Raw genomic sequence first — 9,254 nt, forward strand, 5'->3', positions numbered from 1 at the left:
ACCAAAGAACGTAACAGAAGTGCGGAGTTTCTTAGGATTAGCGGGATACTACTGCCGATTTGTTAAAAAATTTTCAATAATTGCCTTGCCGATGACTCGACTACTTCAGAAGAATGTTGAATTTGTATGGTCTGAAAAGTGCCAACAAAGTTTTGACCAGTTGAAGAAAATGTTGACAGAAGCTCCCGTGTTAACTCAACCAGAATTAGGTATACCATATGTTGTGTATAGTGATGCATCTTTAAATGGTTTGGGTTGTGTTTTAATGCAGTCAGGGAAAGTAGTGGCATATGCTTCTCGGCAATTAAAACCACACGAGAAAATTACCCTACCCATGATTTGGAGTTGGCCGCGATTGTGTTTGCTTTAAAAATCTGGAGACATTATTTATATGGGGAAAAATGTTATGTGTATACCGATCACAAAAGTCTGAAATATTTGATGACACGAAGAGCTAAACTTGAGAGCGAGAGCGGTGGCTCGAACTATTGAAAGATTATGATCTTGTTATTGATTATCATCCAGGGAAAGCTAATGTGGTCGCTGATGCACTTAGCCGAAAATCATCATTGTTTGCACTTCGAGCAATGAATGTTCATTTGTCTATTAATGAAGATGGTTCTGTAACACCCCAAACCCGAGACCATCGCCGGTGTCGGACACGAGGGGTTAACGAGACAAGTCCTCTTAAAGTACCGACCAATTTGGCATTTCTGGACAGGCTGGAAAACTGCGTCACCGTCGCCTTAAAAATCATATCTCGAGTTTCAAAACTCGGAAACTGGTTTCGTAAATTTTCCCTGAATTTAGGCTCATATACCCATCCATGGATTTATTTTTAGAATTTTTGGTTGGGCCAATTGGTACAGTTTATTAGTTAAAGTCACCCATGTTACAGGGATCGACTGCTCTGACCTTCACACGTTACAACTTGAATATCTCTCTGTACAGGGCTTTAATACTGGTGCCGTTTGTTTCTAATGAAATTAGACTCAAAATGGAATCTGTACATATAAAGCATGACTCCTAATTCTTTCTGGATAATTTGTGGTAAATTTTCAAAGTTACGACAGGGGACCCAGAAACCGTTCTGGCCCTGTCTCACGAGAACTTTAATATTTCTCAGTATACTGCTCATATGGTCGTTTCGTTTCGTCCATATAAAAATAGATTCATCAAGGTTCAGTTCCATAATTTACTCACTATTTAATTCTACTTCTACTATTTTTAGTGATTTTTCAATCTCATCTCACTGCTGCTGTCCGCAACAGTTACTGCAGAGACTATGCCAATTTCATGAATTTTTCCTTGGCCTTAATCATCCATCATACATGACACAAATTATGGCCACCTTATCAAAATTTGAGTTTCTAAGACTCGTGGCTATAGGTTCTAGCATCCCACTCGGCGACCACATAGGCCATTTTCACATGGCTTAAAGTTTACAACCCACAATTCGACAAAATATAATAGCCTATACATGCCAAATGTTCTTCAACAACAAAAACAATACCACAAGATTTCAGCCGGTGTGATGACTTCAACGACGGTTCCGAGCACGCATAACAATACGAGTCCAAGAGACCTAAAATGGGTGACAAGAAAACACCGAGTGAGTTTACAACTCAGTAAGTCATAAGCATTCATCAATCCACCGATAAAGTTACTACTACATGTACAACAAATGAGGCTAGGTACTCGTCCATATCGAATCTATACCATAATACCTCGGACCTTTCGTTCCAATCTCGTACCAATTCATACATCCACATTTCATATTCTACACAACAAGATAATCGAAGCATTTTACACATTAACTCATTTTCCAGCACAACCATACAATTTCAATCATCACATAGATTTAAGGCTTACCAAATTCAACCCCAAGCATGAACGTATTCTCTATTCGTCATGAGCTCGAGGTACTTACCGATCCGCTGTCCATACTCAATTCAATGGAGACACACCCTCCATATATATAGAGTACGCACACATAGTGCTTACTACTCGATTTCGCACACTTAGTGCCACGTAATTTAAGCCCGCACACACGATTGCCATACCCTCCGAACTCGCACACCCAAAGGTCAGTATTTTTCCAGCTTGCACACTTAGTGCCATATATTTCCAACACGCACACTTAGTGCCGATCTTGTCACCGTATACACGTATTGCCCGACACTTAGTGCGAAAGCAAACTTTCTACACATTTCACTATTTCTTTTACATTCAACAAATGTCATCACTCCATACACATACATTTTCATTTATATATATATCATCCCATTAAACACAATTGCATAAATTTTACAATCATTTAAGCAATATCAAATACGGGCTTAATGACTTACCTCGTGTTGGGTAAAATAGTTCCAAGTCGGCTACTCGATGACCTTCGTCTTTCCTTGCTTGATTCTCCTTCTTTAACTCCTTGAGCTTAATCAATAAATCACTAGTTTAACCATCTTGCTAAACATTCATAATTCAACTACACATGCATATGTATGCTTGTATATTCGGCAACCATTCTTACTAATCGCCCATTTGGTCGATTATACACCTAACCGAATATGCACCAAAACTTGATTCAACATTACCTACATACTCACTTTAATGGCGAATATATATATATATGTACAATGTCAACTAACATCTTTTAATCACCTAATTTCATCTCATGAACATTTAATCAAATTTTCCCAATCTAGCATATATTTTCACATCCATTTGTAACATCATGTACAAACACATATGCACATATATCAAAACACAAATTTTACCTATCATGCAACAAGCATAAATCGCACTTATGAGCATGCCATGGCGAATACATCCCACACCATCCCCTTTCAATTTTTGGTCATGGTTAAACAAAGAAAACTCCATGTCTTACTCAAGAATGCTAAAAGAAATTTCAAGAGTAGTCAATCCATCATTACATGTATCATCAACAAGCTTCACATTTAGCATGCAATGGCTTTAACACAATATCAACCTTGGCCAAATACCATTTCCATGGCATAACAAGGATTTGAACCATGGGCTAACATGAACATCAAGTTAGCAACTAAAACATGCATGAATCTCATGACACAACCTCAAACATACCTTAATCTTGACACAAGTATGACCAAATCTCCTTCTAGTTCTCTTCTAAACCAAGCATGAAGCAAAAATCCTTCCTTTTCCCTTAGTATTTTCAGCCAAGATTTGAGAATGGATGAACAAATTTTTCCTTTCTTTTCCTCTACTCACGGCAACAAAAGGGGGCATCCATGCTCATTTTTTCATTTCTTTATTTTTTCTACATAATCCACTAACTAAACATGTTGGAAACATGTTCCCTTGCCCATATTCTTGTCATGGCCGGCCACTCTTCCCTTTTTTGGGCAAATTGACATGCAAAACCACTCTTTTGCATGCATGTACTATTAGACCATTGTAAGATTAGCCTATCACCTTTCAACAATGTTTCATACAAGTCCATTTTAATAAATTCACATAGAAATGATCAAATTAATGCATGAAACTTTCACACATGCATTTACTAACATCATAAACATAGAATATAACTTTTAATTACTTATAAGACTCGGTTTAGTGGTCCCAAAACCACTTTCTGACTAGGGTCAAATTAGGGATGTCACAGGTTCAGTATTAGCAAAATTGAAAGCAAAATCTACATTCCTTCAACGGATCCGTGAATTACAGAGTGATGATCCAAAACTAGTGCTGAAACGACAAACGGTTCAGGATAATTTGAGTTCAGAATATAGCGTTGATGATGGTGGTATGTTGCGTTATCGTAATAGAATTTGTGTTCCGAATAATTCAGAATTGAAAAATGATATTCTTGCTGAAGCTCATAATAGTAAGTATTCTATTCATCCGGGTAGTACAAAAATGTATTGCGATTTAAAAAGAATGTACTAGTGGCCTGGTATGAAACGAGAGATTTGTGAATTTGTTGCAAAATGTCTAATCTGTCAACAAGTGAAAGCAGAGCATCAAGTACCAATGGGTTTATTACAACCTATTATGATTCCTGAATGGAAGTGGGAACACATTACGATGGATTTTGTATCAGGATTGCCTGTGACTCCGAAAAAGAAAGATTCAATCTGGGTTATCGTTGATAGATTGACAAAGTCGGCACATTTTATTCCAGTCAGATCAAATTTTTCATTGGAGAAGTTAGCGAAATTGTATATTTCTGAGATTGTGAGATTACATGGAGTTCCAGTATCTATTATTTCGGATCGGGATCCGAGATTTTCTTCGAGATTTTAGAATAAATTACAGGAGGCTTTGGGCACTACATTAAATTTCAGCACAGCTTTTCATCCTCAGATAGACGGGCAGTCAGAGCGAGTGATTCAGATTTTAGAAGATATGTTAAGGTGTTGTGTACTTGAGTTTGGCGGCAGCTAGGAAAGGTATTTACCTTTAGTCGAATTTGCTTATAATAATAGTTATCAAACTAGTATTAAAATGGCACCATTTGAAGCTCTGTATGGAAGAAAGTGTAGAACTCCATTATATTGGTGCGAATTAAGTGAGCGGAAACTAATGGGAGTGGACTTGATTCGGAAACCAAGAAAAGTTCAGATTATTCGAAATTGTTTAAAAGCGCCTCCGATCGACAAAAATCATATGCGATTTAAAGAGAAGAGATATAGAGTTTAATGTGGGTGATCGTGTATTCTTGAAAGTGTCACCGTGGAAGAAAGTTTTGCGGTTCGGTAGAAAGGAAAACTCATTACGATTTATTGGGCGTATGAAATCATTGAAAGAATCGGTCCGGTAGCTTATAGATTAGCTTTGCCCCGAACTTGAAAAGATTCATAACGTGTTTCATGTGTCTATGTTGAGACAGTCTGATCAGATCCGTCACATGTAATTCCTCATACGGAAATAGAGGTCCAACCCGACATGACTTATTCAGAAGAACCGGTGAAAATTCTAGCTTGGGAAATTAAAGAGTTAAGGAACAAACAGGTACCGTTAGTAAAAGTGTTGTGGCATCGACATGGTGTGGAGGAGGCATTGGGAAACAGAGGAATCAATGAGATCACAATATCCGAACTTATTTTCAGGTAACAAATTTCGAGGACGAAATTTCTTAAGAGGGGGAGAATTGTAATAGCCTGAATTTTCAGTGGTGTCGGAATAGTGATTCGAGATCACTAAATCCGACAAATGAGTAGAAAATATTAATAATTTAGTGAATATAAGTTAAGTGTGAAGTTAGGAAAATTTTTGAAATAGCGAATAGTGTACTAGAAATAAAAAAATTAAATTAGAATCGGAAACGAGATATCGAGAGTTTGAAAATTTTTAAAAAGAGCCATAAATATTTTTATAAATATTTATGGAGTGTTAATAAGTTAGTATTAAAGTTTCGTCAAGAAATTTTAAAGTTTCGATAGTTAATTGAATAAAAAGGATTAAATTGTAACAAATGTAAAATTATGGGAAATGATTAAATAGCTTAAATGATAAAAGAAAGAGGGTTTAAAAGGAAAATAGACCCCAGGTCTATTTGGGCTGGACGGCAAGGTGCATGAAATCAGCAGGAAAATTGATGAATTAAGGGTAAAATTGGAATATTGCAAAAAATTACTTAATAAACTAGGACTAAAGTGGAATTATCTAGAATTCTCATTATTTTTCTGCATTCTCATCAGCAAAAACACCATAGAAGGGTTTTCTTAAGCTGGTTTTTCATATTTTTACTGCAAGTAAGTTCAATTCTTGATTATTTCTTGAAATTTTTGTGTTTTTATAACTTTTACAACTAGGTCCACTTGTTGAATTCATTAGTTTTTGATTCTATGAAAGAAATTGAAAGTTGATATGAATATGTGCTGGAATTATATGATGATTTACCATGGAATTAGAGTTTTAAATTGTTTGTATGCTGATTTTATTGAAAGAATTGAATAGAAAGTGAATGTTCGGGATCTAAAGGTGAAAAAGTTTGAAGTTAGGGTTTTATGTGGAAATTCTAAATTTAAATAATTGTGAAATAACTTATAATGTTAAGGTAAAGCATTAATTGGGAAGAATTAGCTTCATTGAGGGATTAATTGAGCAAGGACTGAATTGTATGAACTGTGAAATTTGGGGAAAAAATCGAAATCAACATTTGCACTAAAACAGTTTTGGACAGTAGCAGTAGTCTAACTTTGAAAAATCACGATAAATTGTGTAAATCGAATTAGAAGATGAAAAAATATGAAATTAAAGCTTATTGAGTCTAGTTTCTCATAGAAGAAACGGTGTAAGCAACGGAATTGTAGATCATGAGATATAATTGATTTTGTGAGATAATGTTAGGATGATTTCGGGATCCCCTGTTCTGACTTTGAAAAATCATCAAAAATTGGATAAAAATAATTAGGGGCTTAAATTTATATTTTTAAAATCCTTAATGAGTCTATTTTCAATAGAAACAAACATGGACATCATCCGAATTCTGTATGAAGAGATAATTAATTTTTAGTGAAGAAGGGCGGAATTGTCAGACAGCAGAACAGGGGTGACTTTGAAGAATAACTGTACTTATTGGCTAAACCAAAAATTCTAAAAATTTTATGATAAGAATATATATGAGTCTAGTTTCAGATAAAATTAGCGGATCCTAATTTGGAGTTCTGTAGCTAAAGATAAAAATAATCTAGTGACTATGACACCGATGGACAACATTGGAATATACATAAGTAAACAATTAAATTATAGATAATATTACTTATAAGCGGGTTGAAGATGAAGTCAATACTGATAAATGAATGATTTTACAATGATAGATCGAGAACCCGAAGCAAGTCGAGGAAAAGAAAAAGTAGCTGATTAGTCCCTAAATTTTCACAAATTTTACAAATCGACCCAGGTAAGTTCATATGGTTGAAGTTTAATGATTAATGTTAATTTTATGAATTATATAATGTATGATGAAATATATTTATTGATGAATAGAAAATAAAATAACAACCTGAAAATCGAATAAATGATCAAATTGAGTGGAATGTCGGATTTGAGTACTTCTGATCAGTGACAAGTGATAAGTGGTAGCCTCAGCTACACTTATCTGATCAGTGATAAGTGACAAATGATAAGTGGTAGCTTAGCTACTCTTATCTGATCAGTGACAAGTGATAAGTGATAAGTGGTAGCTTTAGCTACACTTATCTGATCAGTGACAAGTGATAAATGTGATCAGTGTAAGACCGTGGCAGGACTATGATTTTAAAAAGTGATAAGTGATCATATGCAAGACCATAGTTATACTATGGCAAAGTGAAAGTGAAGTACTCAATTTTCCTTTACCATTCCCTAATTTGGTTAAAGAATGATATATGACAAATGGGCCCAAAAGAATTAATGGAAATGGATAAGTGGTAGTGAGTTTATATAGGGAACTCACCAATGACTGTAATTGACAGGTGAACTTAATAATTGTGTATATAGTATAAGTGTATAAATATTTGGTAAGATTTATGTTTTATGCCTATGAACTTACTAAGCTTTTATAAGCTTATTTGAGTGTATTCAATGTTTCTTGTAGATTGACGTGGAAGTATACGGAGGATCGGATCAACACAGAGGATCACACTATCCAGATTATCTCCGGTAGCTTTTGTAAATTTCCTTTTTGATTTATATGGCATGTTATGGCTTGGTGATTATATAAATATTAAGACTTGTTTAATGAATATACATTAAAGTAAAGAATGATGAGTAAGTTAAATAGTATAATTATAATAGAAGTATAATTTTGTATTAAATTGATTGAAATGAATTGGTTGGTTGGATTGGTCTTGGTTTTAAAAATTGCAGGGAAGGTTAGATATTTATAAAGGGGTTATATTGAGCAAAAAAAAAAAAAAACACTTTGGGATTTTGCGAAAAATTCCCTATAGTTTCGATTTAATTCTAGTCTGGTCTTGAAGTATGTTTTAGGCTTTGGAGGCCCATCTAAAGGACACCATGACATGTTTTAGTAAATAAATAGTATTTAACTCGTATTAACGGAAAATTAATTCGGTAAACTCCGGTAATGCCTCCTACCCTATTCCGGCGATGAATACGGGTAAGGGCTGTTACAAGTTTTTTACGCAATTATCGAGGATCGACAAAATTTTGATGAAATATTTTGTGTGTTATTACCTCTTTAATTTTGTTCGTTTAGCTTAATTAGTTGTTTTGATCTTTTTTTCAGGATTTTATTTTGTTTGTGCAAGAGTAGAATTACTCCAACAATTGAAAAGTACTCTTTGATCCAAAAATTGGGAGAACCTTAAGAAGAAAGAGAAAAGAATTGCGAGAAATGGAAATAATTAGAAATGATCAAGTTAGAGAAGAGCAATTACATCAAGAAAGAAGGGATGCTGATATTCCTTAAATAATAGATGACAGAGACAGACCCATCAGAGAAAGAAAGAAGCCTTATATTCAGGCTCAGCATTTCGAGTTAAAGTTGGTAATGTTTCAAATGTTACAAACAGTGGCGAAATTTAGTGGGTTGCCTATTGAGGATCCAAGGTTGCATTTAAGGCTTTTTTTGGAAGTTTTTGATTCATTCAGGCAATAGGGTGTTCCTGAAGATGCCCCTAAACTGAAGTTATTCCCTTATTCCTTGCGAGATCATGCCAGAGCATGGTTAAATGCATTACCATTTGGTACCGTGACATCTTGGAATAAACATTGTCAGAGGTTGCTACTGAGATTTAATCCTCTAAAAATGAATGTCAAACTAAGGAATGATTATACATCTTTTTGGAAATTTGAGGATGAAATATTATATGAAGCATGGGAATGATTCAAAGAGTTAATCAGAAAATGCCCGATGCATGGTTTCCAACATTAGATACAAATGGAAATATTTTATAATAGATTGAATTTGCATACAATGATGGTGGTTGATGAATCTGCCAATGTGACTTGGCTCAATAAATCTTATAATGAAGCTTATAAAATTATAGAAAGGATAGCAAAAAATGATTATCAATACCCCACTACCAAAGTAGGGGCCGGACGAAGAGTTGCTGGAGCAATGGAACTTGATACGATCACTTCCCTAACAACTCAAGTATCATTTTTAACGAATATGATTAAAACACTGAAAAGACTAGCTGCAGTGCAGGAAATGAAAGCAGCTGAGTTAGCATATGTTTATTGTGGAGAAGATCATGTTTTTGATGAATGCCCATAAAATCCAGCCTCATTTTATTATATGGGAGATTTCAATCGCA

At 34.7% G+C, this 9,254-nt stretch overlaps 1 non-coding gene across 1 annotated transcript; it reads right to left on the reverse strand.

Annotated features, from left to right (window-relative positions):
* Positions 1-8,752: 8,752 nt before the first annotated feature.
* LOC128295923 (small nucleolar RNA R71) lies at positions 8,753-8,859 on the reverse strand. The gene has a single exon (XR_008286472.1). It is a non-coding gene; the product is annotated as a small nucleolar RNA R71 (small nucleolar RNA).
* Between the last annotated feature and the right edge of the window lie 395 nt (positions 8,860-9,254).

The sequence above is a fragment of the Gossypium arboreum genome, chromosome 7, assembly GCF_025698485.1.
Source record: "Gossypium arboreum isolate Shixiya-1 chromosome 7, ASM2569848v2, whole genome shotgun sequence".
NCBI lineage: Eukaryota > Viridiplantae > Streptophyta > Magnoliopsida > Malvales > Malvaceae > Gossypium > Gossypium arboreum.